At 50.3% G+C, this 20,363-nt stretch overlaps 1 long non-coding RNA gene across 1 annotated transcript; it reads right to left on the reverse strand.

Annotated features, from left to right (window-relative positions):
* Positions 1–8,059: 8,059 nt before the first annotated feature.
* Positions 8,060–9,685, reverse strand: LOC147097239 (uncharacterized). The gene is made up of 2 exons (XR_015074343.1): positions 8,784–9,685; positions 8,060–8,435 (listed from the first exon to the last, which is right to left on the reverse strand). It is a non-coding gene; the product is annotated as an uncharacterized LOC147097239 (long non-coding RNA).
* Between the last annotated feature and the right edge of the window lie 10,678 nt (positions 9,686–20,363).

Genomic DNA, 20,363 nt, shown 5'->3' on the forward strand with positions numbered 1-20,363 from the left:
ACCCCCTCAACCCCTTCCCCACCCCCTCAACCCCTTCCCCACCCCCTCAACCCCTTCCCCACCCCCTCAACCCCTTCCCCACCCCCTCAACCCCTTCCCCACCCCCTCAACCCCTTCCCCACCCCCTCAACCCCTTCCCCACCCCCTCAACCCCTTCCCCACCCCCTCAACCCCTTCCCCACCCCCTCAACCCCTTCCCCACCCCCTCAACCCCTTCCCCACCCCCTCAACCCCTTCCCCACCCCCTCAACCCCTTCCCCACCCCTCAACCCCTTCCCCACCCCCTCAACCCCTTCCCCACCCCCTCAACCCCTTCCCCACCCCCTCAACCCCTTCCCCACCCCCTCAACCCCTTCCCCACCCCCTCAACCCCTTCCCCACCCCCTCAACCCCTTCCCCACCCCCTCAACCCCTTCCCCACCCCCTCAACCCCTTCCCCACCCCCTCAACCCCTTCCCCACCCCCTCAACCCCTTCCCCACCCCCTCAACCCCTTCCCCACCCCCTCAACCCCTTCCCCACCCCCTCAACCCCTTCCCCACCCCCTCAACCCCTTCCCCACCCCCTCAACCCCTTCCCCACCCCCTCAACCCCTTCCCCACCCCCTCAACCCCTTCCCCACCCCCTCAACCCCTTCCCCACCCCCTCAACCCCTTCCCCACCCCCTCAACCCCTTCCCCACCCCCTCAACCCCTTCCCCACCCCCTCAACCCCTTCCCCACCCCCTCAACCCCTTCCCCACCCCCTCAACCCCTTCCCCCACCCACCCCTCAACCCCTTCCCCACCCCCTCAACCCCTTCCCCACCCCCTCAACCCCTTCCCCACCCCCTGAACCCCTTCCCCACCCCCTGAACCCCTTCCCCACCCCCTGAACCCCTTCCCCACCCCGGAACCCCTTCCCCACCCCGGAACCCCTTCCCCACCCGGAACCGAACCCCTTCCCACCCGGAACCCCTTCCCCACCCCGGAACCCCTTCCCCACCCCCGGAACCCCTTCCCCACCCCCGGAACCCCTTCCCCACCCCCGGAACCCCTTCCCCATCCCCTGAATCCCTTCCCCACCCCTGAACCCCTTCCCCACCCCCTGAACCCCTTCCCCACCCCCTGAACCCCTTCCCCACCCCCTGAACCCCTTCCCCACCCCCTGAACCCCTTCCCCACCCCCTCAACTCCTTCCCCACCCCCTCAACTCCTTCCCCACCCCCTCAACTCCTTCCCCACCCCCTCAACTCCTTCCCCACCCCCTCAACTCCTTCCCCACCCCCTCAACTCCTTCCCCACCCCCTCAACTCCTTCCCCACCCCCTCAACTCCTTCCCCACCCCCTCAACTCCTTCCCCACCCCCTCAACTCCTTCCCCACCCCCTCAACTCCTTCCCCACCCCCTCAACTCCTTCCCCACCCCCTCAACTCCTTCCCCACCCCCTCAACCCCTTCCCCACCCCCTCAACCCCTTCTCCACCCCTGAACCCCTTCCCCACCCCTGAACCCCTTCCCCACCCCTGAACCCCTTCCCCACCCCTGAACCCCTTCCCCACCCCTGAACCCCTTCCCCACCCCTGAACCCCTTCCCCACCCCTGAACCCCTTCCCCACCCCTGAACCCCTTCCCCACCCCCTGAACCCCTTCCCCACCCCCTGAACCCCTTCCCCACCCCCTGAACCCCTTCCCCACCCCCTGAACCCCCTTCCCCACCCCCTGAACCCCCTTCCCCACCCCCTGAACCCCCTTCCCCACCCCGATGAACACCTTTGCTCCCATTAAATGCTTCCCACATCCTGAAAGCGGGTTTCCTACGAAGGAATTTCCAAAGCCCACTTTTGAGGTCCTTTTGTCTTTTTACGATGTTCAACTGAGATTTCACCGTGTGATGAGAATAGATTGTGGGACTGACTATTAAGGGGAAACAGCGGATCATTGAACCGATCCACGCTAGGTGGGTTTGGTTCAACATGGTGCGACGGTGGCATGCAATCGATTTAGGATCGGCATCCCATAATGCTCCCCATCCCATTTCTCTTCACCATTGACATCGAAGAGAAGGAAATTGATGCGAGCTGCCCAAATCCTACGGGAGCCTGGGCTTTATACACAGACAGACAGAGAATCAGTGCAAGGAGGTTATGTCAAACCCTGTGAGGAATCATTGGATTAGGCCTCAGCTGGAGTCTTGTGTCCAATTCTGGCCACCACACTTAAGAAACAAGTCAGAGCCATGCAGAGGTTGCAGATGTAGATTTGCCAGAATGGTTTCAGGGACATCCAGTTTAGTGCAGAGATGAGATAAGCTGGGACATTTCTCATTAGAGCAGAGAAGGTTAAAGGGAGGAGATCAACAAATGATGTGGGGATTAGCTATGAATAAACAGGGAGAAACTGTATCTGTTACGTCCGTGTAATAATAAGAAAAGGACTGCAGAGAACGGTACAACAGGTGTTTACTCAACGTGGTTCAAACTGCAACTGAAACAACAGATTACTACTCAGCGTTATATACAGGTGTGGTCACTGCCGATACTACAGTATACATGAGCTTTAGAAAGTAGTTCCCCCCTTAAAGGTACATACATTACAATTCCTCCCTTTTAGATTAACAGTACCATAACACGCATTTAACAATTAAATATCAAACTAACTACAATTAACACGTATAACATGCAACATTAGCTGAAAATAGTCTATTTATAAATTCAGTCTTTGGGGAGGCTTCCTGATCCTTTCTGGATAGCGCCTTTCCCGAGTGTCTTGCTCTTGGTGCGGAGGCGATTCTTGCCTCCTGTCGTCGGTTGGTTCATCAGCTTCCGATGCTACTGTTTCTGGGGTAGATGCTACCTGTACGTCGGGTTCATCACCAGGTACGTATGGGCGAGGCATGGGGTTGACTCGTTCCTGTGACTCTAGGATCTGGTCAGCATGGCGTCTCACAATGTTCTCCCCAACGTCCACTGTGTACATGAGTGGCTCCTGCCGTGTGCATATCGTTCCTGGTTGCCATTTCTCTTTTCGGTAGTCGCGGGCCAAGACTGGTTGCCCTACATTGAAGCTCCTTGTCGGCTTCTCATTGATGTGCTGGACTTGCTTACTCTCAACATCTCTTCGTACATTTGGTCTGAGCAAATCCAGATGAGATCTCAACCTTCGGTTAAAGAACATCATGGCCGGGGCCTGGTTGGTGACTGCATGTGTCGCATTTCTGTAGGCTAACAGGAAATTGTCCAACTTATGCTGCAGTGGAATGTCGTCATCGCACATGGCCTTTACTGCTTTTTTAAAGGTTTGTACGAACCTCTCAGCCAATCCATTTGTGGCTGGATGATACGTGGCGGATATGTAATGCCTTACCCCATTCCTTTTCATAAATCTCCGAAACTCTTCGGACACAAACTGTGGTCTGTTATCAGAGCAAATCTGCTCTGGCAAGCCGTTCCTGGCAAAAATGGTCCGTAGGACTGCAATAGTTTTCTCCGTGGTGGTGGAGGACATTTTGATCACCTCAGGCCATTTCGAGTGCGCATCCACGGCTATTAAAAACATTGAGTCCATGAATGAACCAGCAAAATCAATATGCACCCGTTGCCATGGAGAGGGCCACTCCCATGGGTGTAGAGGGGCATGTGGTGGTGCATTTTGGATCTTCTGGCATCCTGAGCAGCTCTTTGTCAGGTCCTCGATTTGCTGATCGATCCCCGGCCACCGCACATAAGCCCTAGCAGGCTTTTCATTTTCACCCCTCCCAGATGACCTTTGTGAAGCTCATTGAGCACTCTCTCCCTTAACTTGGGTGGAATTACCACTCGGGATCCACACATCAAGGTCCCCTGGCACACTGACAGCTGTTCTCTTCTGGACGAGAATGCTGGCAACAGTGAGTCGCCATGTGCTTGCCATCCCTTCACCGTCAAATCGTATACCCGAGACACTGTCGGGTCATTTCGGGTCTCCTTCTCTATGCCAGCGTTAGTTACTGGCAAGCATTCAATTATAGTCGAATGAAATATTTCGACAGGATCCACTGCTGGTGCTTCCTCCGCAGTAGGCAGTGGCAGGCGTGATAGCCCATCAGCGTTTCCATGCTGTTTCGTGCCCTTATACTCGATTTCATATTGGTGCGCCCCTAGACAAAGGGACCATCTTTGTAGCCGTTGCGCAGTCATCACCGGAACGCCCTTCTTTGGATTAAAGATGGAGACAAGTGGTTGGTGGTCAGTCAGCAAGGTGAGCTTCTGCCCGTGCAGATAGTGATTGAACTTTTTCACTCCCCACACTAGGCTGACGGCCTCCCTCTCAATCTGGGCGTAGTTACGCTCGGCTGAGGTTAGTGACCAAGACACAAAGGCTACTGGCCTTTCCGAGCCATCCGGGAATTTGTGCGACAGCACCGCTCCAATGCTATAGGGTGATGCATCACACGCCAACCGAATTGGTAGTGCTGGGTTGAAATGAGCCAACACCTCTTTTGATGTGATCAATGCTTTGCTCTTCTGGAAAGCTCGTTTACATTCATCACTCCACTTCCATGGTACCCCCGTTTGCAGTAGGGTGTTCAGTGGGTGTAGTACGGTAGACAAATTCGGCAAGAACTTATGGTAGTAGTTCACCAGCCCGAGGAATGACCTCAGTTGTGACACATTTTCCGGTGCTGGAGCCTTGACTACTGCCTCAATCTTTTCAGGGGACTTATGTAACCCCTCTTTATCAATAACATGGCCACAATATGAGATCTGCTTCTGGAAAAACTCGCATTTGTGGCGATTAGCTCGGAGCCCATATTCCTTCAATCTAGTGAGCACCTGCTCCAGCTTGGCGAGGTGATCACTGTCATTTTTGCCCGTGACCAGGATGTTGTCCAAATAACACTGGGTCCCTGGAATCCCTTGCAGGACTTGTTCCATTGCCCTTTGCCAAATAGCCGGAGCTGATGCTACCCCGAACACCAGCCGGTTGTATTGGTAGAGACCTTTGTCAGTGTTGATCGTGAGGTTCTGTTTCGAGGCTTCTTCTACCTCCATTTGCAGGTACGCCTGGGCCAGATCAATCTTAGTGAAGCGTTTCCCTCCAGATAGCGAGGCGAAAATATCTTCAATCCGCGGAAGCGGATATTGTACAGTGTGAAGGACTGGGTTCACTGTCACCTTAAAGTACCCACAGATGCGAACCTTCTTTGGTTCCCCTGGCGTATTACTCAACGACCTCTTCATTACAGGAACGATGGGTGAAGCCCACTCGCTCCAGTCCACTTTGGACAGTACTCCTGAACGTTCCAAACCTTCCAGCTCTGCTTCGACGGCTGGGCATCTGGCCTTAAAAAACTTTGGGCTTGCATTTTCCTCTATTTTGATCATTGCTGTTATGCCTTTTAGTGTTCCGAGTCCCTGCTGGAACACTTCTTGTGCGTCAGTTAGCATTTTTGACAGTCGTCCAGGTGTGACGTCGTCATCCTTTTTGGCATCTACAGACAGTGCTTGTCTGGAATGCCAATCTAGCTGTATCTTCCGGAACCATTTGTGTCCTAGTAGTGGTGGTCCTCCATCTGGCAATACATATAGGTCCATTTTTGGTGTTTCCTTTCCGTTATATATAATATTCACCCTTATTTTTCCTTTGGGGTAGACTTTTTTGCCCTGTGTACGTCTTCAAGACAATCTTTGTATCTCTCAAGGGTATATGTGAGAATAGCCGCTTGTAGTCCCTTCAGTTTATGACTGTTAGGGCTGATCCTGTGTTCAATTCCATTTTCACTTGGACTCCTGCTATCTTGAGCGTGACCCAGATAGTTTGGTGATCCTCCGTTTTGATCACATTATGCAGTTTCAGACAACCCAGCTCCTTGCTTCCGGAGTCTCTATCACTCTTCTGTTCATCTGAACTACTCTTTGTCACCTTATGTACCTTCTTGTACTTCTCCTGTGGAGATTTCTTGCTGCTGGTTTTCTTTCCCGACCTGCAGACTCTTGCTATGTGTCCTACTTTTCCACACTGTCTGCACACTTTGTACTTGAACCAGCAATCATTATGGTCATGTGTTGTTCTGCCACAGCGATAGCACTTCACTGTTCCGTATGACATTTCATTTGTGCCATATTCTTGCGGTCTCCATTGTATCTCTGCAGCGCCCCGTGCTGCTGCTTCGTGTGATACTGCAATGCTGAAAGCCTTGTCCAGCGTAAGATCCTTTTCTGATAGAAGCCGTTTCTGGGTTCCTTCACTTTGAAGCCCACACACAAGCTTGTCCCTTAAAGTATCTGCTAATCCCGTTCCAAACTGGCAGTGTTTCGATGGCTTGCGCAGTTCCGTTAAATACTCAGCATTACTTTCATCTTTATGCTGGTTCCTTTTGTGAAACTTAAATCTTTCTCCTATCAGCAGTGGTGTGGGGTTTAACTGGTCCTGTAGGATTGACACTATGTTTTCAAAATCCTTTTCTACTGGTTTCTCTGGGGTTACTAGGTTTCGTAGTAAGCCATACGTTTTTGCACCCATTGAATTCAACAATACCAGCGCTTTCTTGTCATCTGGCACTTCATTCACCTTGCAGTATACTTCTATGCATTCGACATATGTCGTCCAATCTTCGACTTCATTGTCGAACGCTGTGATACTGCCACTCTTCGGCATTTTTGGGTGTGGTTAGACTGGCTTAAAATGGCACCTCCCGCGCTTTCCTTTCTTCCCTGCTGCGGCTTAAAATGGCGTCTCCCGCGCTGCTGCCAACGCCGCTCTCGGCAGTCCTCGTGGCAAATGGCGATGCCCTGTGGGTTTCGTGCGCTGCTCCTGCGCTGCTGCCAACGCCGCTCTCTGCGGTCCTCGTGGCAATGGCAGCGCCTCGCATTTTCCTGCGCGCCTCTCTCCCCCGTTGATGCTACTCGGCCCTTGACCACCGGCTGCGCTCTGCTCTCTCTCGCCTCTCTCCCCCGTTGACGCCGCTCGGTCCTGAACACCGGCTATGCCCTGTGCGCTCTGCCCTCTCTCTCTCCCCCGTCGACGCTGCTCAGCCTTTTTCTGTGCCACTCGGTCGGGCTCTAGCCCATCGCTGTCCGGGAAGGGTCTGCACAGTACCTGTTGCCAGCCCGTTTCGCTGGACCTCCGTGACTGGAAAGCCAAGCCTGGCTCTTGACAGCCTCCCCTGCGATGCTCAAATCTCTGCTGGATGACTGGGCGGTTGCCCGTGGTCGACGCCCATGCTTCTGGACTCGACCTTCTTCCACTGTTCTCCAGGAGCGAATCCCTGGGAGGTGATGCAGAGTTGCAGATAGGTTTGAACTTGCTCGTCGCCACTGTTACGTCCGTGTAATAATAAGAAAAGGACTGCAGAGAACGGTACAACAGGTGTTTACTCAACGTGGTTCAAACTGCAACTGAAACAACAGATTACTACTCAGCGTTATATACAGGTGTGGTCACTGCCGGTACTACAGTATACATGAGCTGTAGAAAGTAGTTCCCCCCTTAAAGGTACATACATTACAGTATCCACTATCACGAGGGTCGGTAACCAGAGGATAGAGATTTAAGCAAATTGGAACCAGAGCCAGAGAGCGATGAGAAGACATTTCAGGATGGCCAGAGCAGCCCGGAGCCCTTTTCTCTAGGGAAGAGAAGATCCGACGTTTGATCTTATACAGGTCTTTAAGATTATGAAAGGGCTTTGATAGGTTAAGCGTAAAGGAAATATTTCCACTTCTAAGGGGAGCCCTCAACTAGTTGCCATATATATAAGACTAGCTGGGGGAGCCCGGCGGTGCCGAGGCTTTCTCGAGGGCATGTTGTTGGAAGAGAGAGAGAGAGAGCGAGTTGGGGGGAAGAGAGCGCGAGTTAGGGGGAAGAGAGAGAGCAGGGGAGGCAGGGAGGGGGGGCAGGAAGGAGAGAAAGGGATGGGGGGAAAGCGGTTTGGGAGAGAGGGGGAACTCAAGAACCCTGTGCCATGTTTATAAAGCTGTTTATAAAACTGTTGGGATTGAAGAACTCTTCCCAAGCACCAGGAGTGATACTACATTATTCACAAAGATTCAGTGAATGAGTTGAATAGTGAAATAAAAGATACAATCGCAGACATTTACAGGTCAGTTTAGAAATCAACAGTGAACATTTATTTCAATAATGTAGAACAATAGAACATTTTACAATATGCTGGAGTTACAACCAAAGACTAAGTGAATACTCCTTCTGGTAAAAGTTTGAAAACCTAATAGGTTTGGTATTGTACAGAGTGTACAGAGTGATTTTATAATCAATAAGAGTTCTGTTGAGTGCTTCAAGTGCCCTCTTGTGGGCCTTTGTACTCATCCCACACAATGAGCTTAAACTTTTGAAGCAGCTAAGCAGCATCAGTTCCTTTGCTAATGTTACACACTGGGTGTTGTTGTCTTGTCAGATCCAGAGGGAGAGCAAAGGTTGAGTGGGCAGTGCAACCTCCTTGGAGAAGAGTTGCAGCGATTTCTGATGAGGCAACATTGAATGTTTGATTAAGCAAGGAGAAAATCATATACAAAAAGGGGAAAAATACTTTTAAGGCAGTGAAATTACTTTGTAGGATATTTGTGTACAAACAATTAGTGAGTTTGAGGAATTAGGCTATTCATTTTAAATGGGCTAAGGCATAATTTCAGGTCCCAAAAGTCTACCCAGAGACCACATGCAGTATGTAATAATAAATTACCAGTGACTGAGAATTGGTGTTACTTTTCACCTTTTTCTTTAATTAAAGTTCAGATTAACCGTGCTGGTGTGTGTTAAGGTATATTATCTGCTATATAGCATGCTGTACAGGATAACACTGCATCTTACCTGAAAGCATTCAGCTTTCTACTTGAGTGGGTAGTGCGACCTCCTTGTAGAAGAGTTGCAGCGATTCCTGATGAGGCAACAGCCAGTGCAATGAATCTTGTCAGATCCAGAGGGAGAGCAAAGGTGGAGTGGGCAGTGCAACCTCCTTGGAGAAGAGTTGCAGCGATTTCTGATGAGGCAACATTGAATGTTTGATTAAGCAAGGAGAAAATCATACACAAAAAGGAGAAAAATACTTTTAAGGCAGTGAAATTACTTGGTGGGATATATTGGTGTTATTTTACACCTTTCTCTTTAGTTAAAGTTGAGATTAACCGTGCTGGTGTGTGTTAAGGTATATTATCTGCTATATAGCATGCTGTACAGGATAACACTGCATCTTACCTGAAAGCATTCAGCTTTCTACTTGAGTGGGCATTGCGACCTCCTTGGAGAAGAGTTGCAGCAGTTCCTGATGAGGCAACAGCCAGTGCAATTAATCACTTAGAGCGAAGCATGCTTCTGTCATTGTTGCATGTCAATGAATGTCATCCTCAAAGATTACTCTCCTGGGGCAAGCTTTTATAAAGGAGGTACAGAGATGGCCAGTCAGAGTTTTGAGGTCATGAAATGATGTTCGGCTAGCAACCTCATGGAGGAGTAGATGAAGGTGAAAGTACTGTGTATTATTGCAGAGCCAGATCATAGACAACACTTTCTGTTTTCCCTGAGGGTGTTAAAATGAACAGATTTCTTGATGTGCCAACTCTTGAACATGCCACGTACAACTGGCCATGTGAAAAACAGGACGTCAGTAAGTTGATGCCAGCAACCTTCAAAGTCTGCCCTTGTGCCTTGTTTATTGACATTGCGAAACAAATTCTCACAGGCAACTGTTGCCTTCTGAATTGAAATGGAAATTCAGTTGGTACCATAGGAATTGGAGGAATGAGAACATCCTCCCCTCTGGCACAGCCTGAGATGATGGTAGCCTCAATCACATGTGGCATGAGCTTTTTGACTACCAGTCTGGTTCCATTGCACAACTTGGGTGCAGATAAGTTTCTTAGGAGCATGATGGGGGTGCCTTCCTTTAGTACCAGTTTGTGAGCAGGCATTCCGGAAGGCTGCAATGAGTTCAATAAGTCAGTGGTGTAGTTTACCCCATCAGCACGGTCACAAACAGTATCAACGCTTTTATAGATTTGCTCTTGGCCAGGGAGTTTTTCAAGAAGCAGCGTGTTGATGTCGTTGACAGTATCATTCCTGGGTGCAAGTATTGACCATTCACACAGCCAGTTGTGATCTTTCAAATGATTGAGGCGGTTTGGATACACGTTTGAGATCAACTCATCAACTGTTTTTACTTGACAGGCAAAAGTCTGGAGGAATTGTGATTTGTCCACTGCTGTCAACGGGCAACTTTCCTTCTCCTAATTGCAGTAAAAGTCGCGCAAAGGATTCTGACATCTCGTCACCATGCACATGAACACGCATGTTTGTGGTCAAATGGACTGTTTGCACATTTCGCCACAGATGGGATGCCTTGAGACATGCATTGATTTCATCCGCTGGTGTTCCTCTTGGGACAACTGGCAGGATTTGGCGGAAATCACCTGCCAGCAACAGGGGGACGCCACCCATCAGGCTATCGTTGCCTCTCAGATCTTTAAGAGTTCTGTTGACTGCTTCAAGTGACCTCTTGTGGGCCATTGTACACTCATCCCACACAATCAATCGAGACTTTTGAAGCATCTCAGCAGCACCAGTTCCTTTGCTAATGCGACACACTGGTTCTTCTTGTGTTGTCAGATCCAGAGGCAGAGCAAAGGTTGAGTGGGCAGTGCGACCTCCTTGCAGAAGAGTTGCAGCGATTCCTGATGAGGCAACAGCCAGTGCAATGAAACACCTTAGAGCGAACCGTGGCCAGCAAAAGATTGATCAGGAATGTCTTTCCTGTCCCACCAGGGGCATCGAGGAAGATAATGCCAGGAGTGTTGTTTTGCACCATATCGAGAACCAACCTGTAAGTCTGTTTCTGCTCTGGGAGCAATTTAGGCTCAGTGACTGTGACAAAGGAACTCAGTTCCTCAGCATTGTAGGTGGTTTCTCTGAGGACCTCTCTGCTGAGACCTGGAGAATCATTCCTATTGGGAGATGTAAGGTTCAACTGAGTCAGAGACTTGCCAACCAATTTCAAAGTCTGGTCCTCCAAAAGGATCAATGCCTGATTGTACATCGCAGCAGTGTAGTTCAGTGCCATTGTGGGGTTGGCTCTGGTGAGTTTGCGTAAGATGTCTTCTGTGAGGCAGTCTTTGTGATCTGCCCACAATTGCTTTGGATTGGAAGGTGTGCAGAAGGCAATTATAAGGGCAAAGAGTTTCCGTAGGCGATTGGCGGGGTAACACAGAGCAGCTTCTCTCATCGCTGCATCCCAATGAGTGTCACCCTCAATGAGGCCTCTCATGCGGCAAGCTTCTTGAAAAGAGTCACACAGATGGCCATTGACAGTCTTGAGGTCATTAAATGATGTCGGGCCAGCAACGTCATGGAGGAGCAGACGAACGTGAAAGCACTCTGTGTTGTTTGGATGGACTGTGTAGACTCTGCCAGGTGCATCCGATGAGTACACCCCTGTATGACCAGGAACTTCCTTTTGACCTGCCCCAGGTCGGCGAGCCCGCCATGTCTTGTTTGGCTGCCAGGTGTAGTACTTGGGCACCTGATAATACAAAAGTGTCTTGGCAAAGTCATTTGTTTGGCACAACTGAAAGAATGCTGTAAGTTTTGTCTTTGGAGGTTCCTCAGCACATTGCCTGGCATCTCCTGGTTGGAATAAAACCCTTTGTCCATTTTCCAAGTGAACATCTAATTTAGTGATAGTGGGGTAACGCTTGTGGCTGTCAAATCCAAAAGTTCGCCAGGCTGCCTCATTGCTGCAGATGTAACGGCCCATCAAATGTGTGGTGATCTCATCATTTTGATTTTGTTGTCCAGCCATTTCAAGATCAAAGACAGCTTGGTCACTGCCCTTATGGATGTACTTGCACACATATTTGATAGACTTAACTGAGTGGCAGTACTCCACATTGATGTGACATTTGAAGAGCCTGGATAGGAGTGGACAGTAAGGGACAATCCAACGGTTGTCAACTTCAAATGTCTGTCTTTCCTGTGTTGTCTCAGTTGACGGACCAGGTTGAGCTGAGTCGCTAGATTTTCTAGTTCGCATTTTAATGTGAGTGCTGAAACCCCCACTCTCTTTGCACCTTCTCCTGTAGGAAGGATAGCCATCCTCGCCATGCTGAGTTTGTTCACGCAGTGGCTTTGGGTAGCCTTTTGTACATGCATTGTTTTTCATGCAGGGAGAAGAAGGGTTGTGTCGGCCACAAGGACCATGAATCATATTTTTTACAATAACATTAAACAGGATTGGATCCTTGTCCTTATCGGGTAGCTCTGCAGAGATGAAAGAATCAAGTTGATTGGGGTGAATCTTTGCCTGAAGCCAGAGTAAAAGATGAACATGAGGAAGTCCTCTCTTCTGCCACTCAATGCTGTAGATGTAGCAATGGTGTGCACCAAAAAGTTTGCCTTTAATCATGAGTTTCATCAGGTTTTTAACTTTGAGGTTGAAGACCCATGCTATGAGGTCATGCCTTTCAGTACCAGCTTTGGGTGGGAACTCCTGCCATTGGGGATTGCAAGTCATGGTGATGAAGAGGTCAGGTCTGCCATAGTTTCTGACATAGGTCATGGCATCTTGCATGTGCTCATGCATGTACCTAGCACCTCCAATGAAGGTGGATGGTAGGATGACCAGTTGACCAACGTCCTCAGTGTTGCCATCATTGGCCACAGCATCTCGTAAGTATATATAGTCTGCGACTCTCAAATGATTTTGGTTATGCCGGAACCAATTAAGCCGCTCTCCTATTTTTGCAAACATGTCAGTGAGGAACTGCTGCAGAAGTCGTCCAGAGTGAAGCAGGTGGTTTGAAGCAGTTTGTCGTTCCATCAGCCTGTATGAATAGAATTCCATGGCAGAAACCATCTTTTGCCTTTGGGCTGTAGGTGGCACACCAGTTTCGGGGTCAACATGCGGGATCTTGTTATAGACATTGTATCCATCTTCCCCATGGCAAAACAAAAGCGGGTATTGCAGAGGATCATATGACCTGTGAAGCTCAGAAATTCTTTTAAGTGGACCACCTCTCATATGCAACACAATGTCCCGTTGTTCAAATTCTTGGCCCACAATGACAATGGCTACTTCATTGGTGGTCGGAGCATTGAAGCGTCGCTCATGTTCACCTGCAGGAGTCTTGTTAGCTTTGATGACAATTTTGAGGTCTTGATTTGTAATTTGTTCCATAGCTGTTTTGAAACTCTGAATGTATGGGTTTTGCTGATGAAGCATCCGCTGTAACACAAGCAAAATATCCATTTTCATGTGGTGTTGTGCGGGGAGAACAGCAGCTTCCCTGCGGCGATTGGCTTGCTCTTCATCATCACCCAAGAAGTAGATCTGCAGAAACTGAGGTCTTTCATTTGGTAGAGGAAGTAGGGAGCCAATTGTATGGTACACCTGTCCATGAACTTTAAAAGTTGGGCAAAATCCAGATTCACGCACTCTGTTTGCACCAAAAGAGGTCATTGCAAAGCAGTTGTTATACTTTCTGATGTGAGTGAGGAAATGTGTTGAAGCTGCAGTTTGGCCAAACAGAAGTGAGTGCAGGGGTTCAGGTGGAGCTGTTAGTGTTGCAAGTTTAACCTTTCCTCCATTGCAGCATATCCCATCAGTTTCCTCCTTCCACTTGAGAGCGCCACAGTGAGGGCAAATGATGGTCATCTTGCCAATGATGATTGTGTGGTCGGCTTCATAATTGATGGTGGGTGTATAGGAGAAGGCTGCTCCAACCCAATGATTCAAAATGTCAGATGTGGCAATGCCCCTGTGTCGACTGTCGGCTTGGCGATGTGACTGAGTCTGGTCAGGAGTCTCAGCTGATCTGGCTGTGGCATGTCTTCCTCTGTCAGCAGCAAGATGTCCCTCAGATTGTTCGGAAGTCTCAGCTGATCTGGCTGTGGCATCTCTTCCTCTGTCAGCAGCAAGACGTCCCTCAGATTGTTCGGAAGTCTCAACTGATCTGGCTGTGGCATGTCTTCCTCTGTCAGCAGCAAGACGTCCCTCAGATTGTTCGGAAGTCTCAGCTGATCTAGCAGCAGCATGTCTGTCGTGGTCAGCCTGAAGGCGAGCCTGTCTCTGCTCCTCAGTTTCAGCAGCTCTTTGATCCTTTCTCCGGGAAGCAGCAGAAGTGTTGCGGCCAAGTCTTGGATGTTTCCTTGGTGGCATTCTGTTATGAAAAAAGAAAACATAATTCTTCTATATGCAAATGAGTGTGTGTCTGTCTGTGTGGGAAGGACAGAGAAAGAGGGGGAAGCACAGACACACAGCAGGGGAAGGAGAGAGACAGACAGACGGAAAGGGAGGTGGGGGGAAAGGGAGGTAGGGGAGGGAGGGAGACTGGTGGGTGGAAGAGAAAGAGAGAGACTGGGGGGGAGGAGAGGAAGAGGAGGAGGAGGAGGAAGAAGAGGAGGAGGAGGAGGAAGAGAGAGAATCAGACTGGGGAGAGAGAGACGGGGGAGAAGAGGAAGAGGGAGAGCGAGAGAGAGACGGGGGGAGAGAGAGAGACTGGGGGAGAGAGAGAGACTGGGGGAGAGAGAGAGAGGGAGAGAGAAAGAGAGAGACTGGGGGGAGAGGGAGAGAGAGCCAGAGACAGAGACAGAGAGAGAGAGACAGAGAGAGAGACTGGGGGAGAGAGAGAGAGAGAGAGAGGGAGAGAGAAAGAGAGAGACTGGGGGGAGAGAGAGAGAGAGAGAGACTGGGGGGGAGAGAGAGAGAGAGAGAGAGACTGGGGGGGAGAGAGAGAGAGAGAGACTGGGGGAGAGAGAGAGAGACTGGGGGGGAGAGAGAGAGAGACTGGGGGGAAAGAGAGAGAGATAGAGAGAGAGAGAGACTGGGGGGAGAGAGAGAGAGACTGGGGGGAGAAAGAGAGAGAGAGAGAGACTGGGGGAGAGAGAGAGAGAGAGAGAGAGACTGGGGGAGAGAGAGAGAGCGATGGGGGGAGAGAGAGAGAGAGAGAGAGAGACTGGGGGGAGAGAGAGCGAGAGAGGAGAGAGACACACACTGGGGGAGAGAGAGAGAGATGGGTGAAGAGAGAGAGCGACTGGGGGGGAATAGAGAGAGTGACTGGGGGGAATAGAGAGAGCGACTGGGGGGGGAAGAGAGAGAGCGAGTGGTGGGGGGAGAGAGAGAGCGAGAGAGACTGGAGGGGGAAGAGAGCGAGAGTGAGTTGGGGGGGAGAGAGTTTATTTATTTTTTCAGGGAAAGACTGAAGTAAAATCTATATATAAAGACATCATAACACACCATGCGCCGCCACTCACCTGCTCGCTTCCCTGTCCCCTGGGATCCCTGCAGTTCACGGTATTAAAGTTTAGGTTTTTAAGAAAAGTAGAGAGCTTTACTTGGTAAATAACCAGTGCTGTGGTTGCACTGGCAGTTTGATTGGCAATGCATCGGCACATTTACTCTATATCTAACCCAGGCCCCCGCCCACTAATGAGCATTAGGATTGGTCAACAGCTAATCAGCGGATTTAGTCTGTTTTTTGAACATTTTTTAAAGTAAACACGACTATGACACTCCCCTGATTGGTCAAGGGCTAATGAGGTTTGCAATTCAAATCACCGTTTCACTCAACAACACAAAACTCCCCTGATTGGTCAACGGCTAATGAGGTTTGCAATGCAACGAAATGTTTCTCTCAACAACAAAATAACTCCCCTGATTGGTCAACGGCTAATGAGGTTTGCAATTCAAATCACCGTTTCGCTCAACAACAACAAAACTCCACTGATTGGTCACGGGAAGAAGGGGAAGGGGGGGAAGGGGAAGGGGAAGGGGGGGAAGGGGGGGGGAAGGGGAAGGGGAAGGGGGGGAAGGGGGGGGAAGGGGAAGGGGGGGAAGGGGGGGGGGAAGGGGGAAGGGGGGGAAGGGGGGGGGAAGGGGGGGAAGGGGATGGGGGGCTTGAATTCCGCCGATTGCGGCTCTAGTTGCCGGGGGTAACCCTGCCGCCCCGCACTGCCGAGTGCCGCGCTCTCCGAGCCTCGCCCCCCTCCCCCGGCCGAGAGCCACGCTCTCCGAGCCCCGCCCCCCGGGCCCCAGCCGGCTTGAATTCCGCCGATTGCGGCTCTGGTTGCCGGGGTAACCCTGCCGCCCCGCACTGCCGAGTGCCGCGCTCTCCGAGCCTCGCCCCCCCCCCCCCGGCCGAGAGCCACGCTCTCCGAGCCCCGCCCCCCGGCCCAGCCGGCTTGAATTCCGCCGATTGCGGCTCTGGTTGCCGGGGTAACCCTACCGCCCCGCACTGCTGAGTGCCGCGCTCTCCGAGCCTCGCCCACCCCCCCCCCCCCGGCCGAGAGCCACGCTCTCTGAGCCCCGCCGCCCCCCCGGCCGGAATTCCGCCGATTGCAGCTCTGGTAGCCACGCTCTCCGAGCCCCCCCCCCGGCCGAGAGCCCCGCTCTCCAAGCACCAGCCGCCTTGCCACGCTCTCCGAGCCCCGCCCCCCCCCCCCCGGCCGAGCCGGCTTGAATTCCGCGATTGCGGCTCTGGTTGCCGGGGTAACCCTTCCCGCTAACCAAGGCCGAGATCCGACGCCGCGTCTCACCTGCTCCTGCTGCGCACGCACCCTGACCCTCGTGGCTGAGGCCATTGCCCCGGGTAACGTGACGGGGGGCGGTGGATGAGGAGCTTAGCAGAAAGCCCTAGCTCGGGCCTGGCTGGGCAAGAAAGTCCCAGGCTTTCAGGCCTAACAAAAAAATGGGAAAAGGTAGGAAAAAGAATGTTCAGTTTAGAAAAAATATTTACAAATGAATGAAGTTTTTTTTAAAACAATTTAATAAATTCAATTTTATTTTGCTGGAAATGTATATTTGAAAAGAAAGACCCAGAAAGCAGGAAAAAGAATGGAAGCAAGATGGCGGCCACTCACCTCGGTTCAGAAGGATAAGGCCCGCCCACACACGCACCGATTGGTCGACCGGTCAGGTCACCGAAGCGTAGGATTGGTCAATCGTCGAGTCACTCGACACTCAACTGTAGGATGGCACGCGGCAGGAACCCGCCGTACGATTGGTCGACCTCGACATCACACGGTCGCTAATGAGATGCTAATGAGCGGAACGCTGAACGTTTTTTGGGTACCGCGGGTGCGGTTTTTGTCCGGCCGAAAGGTAAATACGCCTATGACCGGTCCGGAATCGCAAGCTTTCTTTTGAGGTGAAGCGCGCGTCAGTACGCTCTGTAACTTTCAAACGTATAGAACACGGAGAGACAGACAGACAGACATCGGGACAGACAGACAGAAGAGCCGCTTTATATATATAGATAGTCACTCATGAATTCAATATGAATTCAGGAAAACCTTCTTTAGCAAGAGAGTGCTGAGAATGTGGAACTCGCTGCTACATGGAGTAGTTCAAGCGATTAGTGTAGATGCATTTAACAGGAAGAAAGAAGGATGAGCTAGAAATGTATTGAATGTTAAGCTGATAGCGTGTTCAGAGGTAGGGTAATTTGGGCCGCATGTGGATCGCAGTCCTGTTGGGCCGAAGAGAGAGCTTATGTGCTGTAAACTCCATGCCATTCCATGAAACATAGGCACATGTTGTCGGACGGGGATATTGAGAGTCAAATTCGATAATGATGATCGTTATTTTTTTTTTCCAGTTCCGCTGTTTATGGATGGTGGGTCGGCCGATCCGCGGTTCACACTGTCGAAGAACCGCACCAGCGCCACCTGGAACAGGAAAGCGACGCCTACTCTGGATGAGAAGAATTCCAACACCTGGGCCATCTGGGCCAGCGATGGGCTCCCGGCGGAGAAGAATTACTGGGAGGTGTCGGTCAGCCCCGGAACGGCCTGGAGCGTTGGCGTGTCACTGCGCCACCGGGCCATGACAAGGTACAGTAGGCCTTCACCCAATGAGGGCTACTGGACTCTGATGCTGTGGAACATCAAGGACTCGGCCAAGAGGATAAGATCCCTGGGCCACTCCCTCCTGCTGGTCCAACTGGACAAGCTCGGCATCTACGTGGACGTCGGGGAAGGCCGGGTGTCCTTTTACAACCCCGACGACGGTTCCCTTGTTCACACCTTCAACGCCAAGTTCAAGGGCAAGGTTATTCCCATCTTCAAGCTCTGGATCAGCTTGCGCCCTGATGGCTCCATCACTATAGTGTAGGTGGGCCATCTCACCACATGACATGGGGTCCTCAGCATTTAATCCGGCCAATCGACCCAAATGGTCTGTGCCATTTTTATGCTCCACAGGACACCCAACCCATCCCTTCTCATCTCACCCTATCAGCCTATCCTTCGATCAATTCCTCCATCATCTGATTATCTAGCTTGACCTTATCTGCATCTCTGCTTGACGCCTCAACCACTGCCTATGATGTCTTATATGTATGGACCCTAGTTTGTACTCACCCACGCATGGAGACAATCTCTCTATATCTACCTATCAAACTCTTTCACAATAACGAAGACATCCATCAAGGTCATTCTACAACCTTCTCTGTTCTAGCGCAAAGAGCCCCAGCTTGTTCAGCCTTTCCTAATATCAGTTCTGGTATCATCCTAGTGAATCATTTTTTTCATCTTCTGCAGTGCCTCTGTATCCTGGAGACACAATCTGCACAGTGTCGTCCAAACAAGGTTCTATACACGTTTAACAAAACGCCTCTGCTTTTCAATTCTCTCCCTTTAGAAATGAACACGGTGCTTGGTTTGCTTTTTTATGGCCTTGTTAAACTCCGTTGCAACTTTAATGATTTTTTTTATTGGTTTGTACTCCTTTGCTCCTCTGCCACATTTAGATGCTCAAAATCGAAGCAGTATGTGGCCTGCATGAGCTCCATGTGTACGCGGGGGCAGAGAGCAGCTGTAAGCCAAGATAAGTCAACATCGGAGAAGTGAGGATGGAACAAGGACTTCCTCTCTCAAACCCAATGCCCACCTTGGCTTCTTCCGGATTCCGGGATCATCTCAGACTGGAACCTGAAGGTTGGATCAGTCACAACTCCCCCACCCACAGCTGCAAGACTGGAATCATAGGATAGATTTATAGACTCGTGCAGCACAAATGGAAGCATTTTGGCCCCTCGTGCCTGTGCAAGCTGATTGAAAGGGCTGTCAAATTTAGTCCCTCACCCAGCTTTTTACTCTGCCAATCAGTCCCCTTCAAATGCTTGTCCAATTGCCTTTCCAAATTTCCTCTAATATGCTTGCACCAAGTGCCTAACAGGTCTTACCAAACCTCTGTGTGAAAACAATCCTCCTCATTACTGCTCTAGTTTTTTTCCCAATTATTTTAAACCTCTGGCCTTTTAATTACAGACCCACTTGCCAGAGGAAGCAGTTTCTCCCGATTAGTTCTATCTAAACGCTTCATTATTTTAATACCTCTATTAGGTCTCCCCATAATCTGCTCTGCTCCAACGAGAACAACCACAGCTCACCAAACACTCCACATTCCGGGTAGTCAGCCAGGGATAGATACACAATCCCCAAGGGGCTTTTTTGGCCTCCATCGATACGATTATCTTCAACGTTGCTCCCTTTCTGTAACTGTGGTGGATTATTTTGCAAGATTAACATAAAAGGGGAAATAAAAATAAATGACGACTAACATTGCTTATGACGTGTATCATTGCTCAGCGAAGATATTGACAGAGATTTGAACGTTTGTAATTTACTCAGTCCCAATGAGACAATCTCAAGATCAAGGGCTGCTAGTGAATAGAGGTGATGTCTGTTGAGAGCTTATGCAACTCAGGGTTTTTTTAAAAAACGCTCGAATTTGCAGAAGCCTCAGCCTCTCTTTAACTGGCACATACATAGAAACAAAGAAGATAGGAGCAGGAGTAGGCCATTCGACCCCTCGAGCCTACTTCGCCATTCAATGAGATCATGGCTGATCATCCAAATTCAGTACCCTGTCCCTGCTTTCTCCCCATATCCCTAGATCCCCTTAGCCTCAAGAAATATATCCAACTCCTTCTTGAATATATTTAATGAATTGGCCTCAACTGCCTTCTGTGGTAGAGAATTCCACAGGTTCACCACTCTCTGGGTGAAGAAATTCCTCCTCATCTCTGTCCTAAATGGCCTACCCTTATCCTTAGTCTGTGACCCCTGGTTCTGGACTTCCCCGCCATTGGGAACATTTACAACAAAAGTACTGTGTATTTATATAGCATCTTTAACATCGTAAAACGTCCCAAGGCGCTTCACAGGAGCATTGCAAAACATTTTTTTTCATCCAGAAACCTGAGCAGATGAATGAAGGCTTTGGCAAGGAGGTTGGCTTTAAGGAGCACCTTAAAGGAGGAAAGAGAGGTAGAGAGTTGGAGAGGTTTATGGAAAGATTCTGTTAAGTCTGTGTGTTCCAGTTGTATTAAGATTAATTACTGACACAGACTACAAGAATAAAGTTCAACAGGTCTTTACTAGTTGGAGGGCAGGACTATACTA

The sequence above is a fragment of the Somniosus microcephalus genome, chromosome 32 (genome assembly GCF_052327205.1).
Source record: "Somniosus microcephalus isolate GS21.2 chromosome 32, FLI_Smic_1.0, whole genome shotgun sequence".
In the NCBI taxonomy this organism is placed as follows: Eukaryota; Metazoa; Chordata; class Chondrichthyes; order Squaliformes; family Somniosidae; genus Somniosus; species Somniosus microcephalus.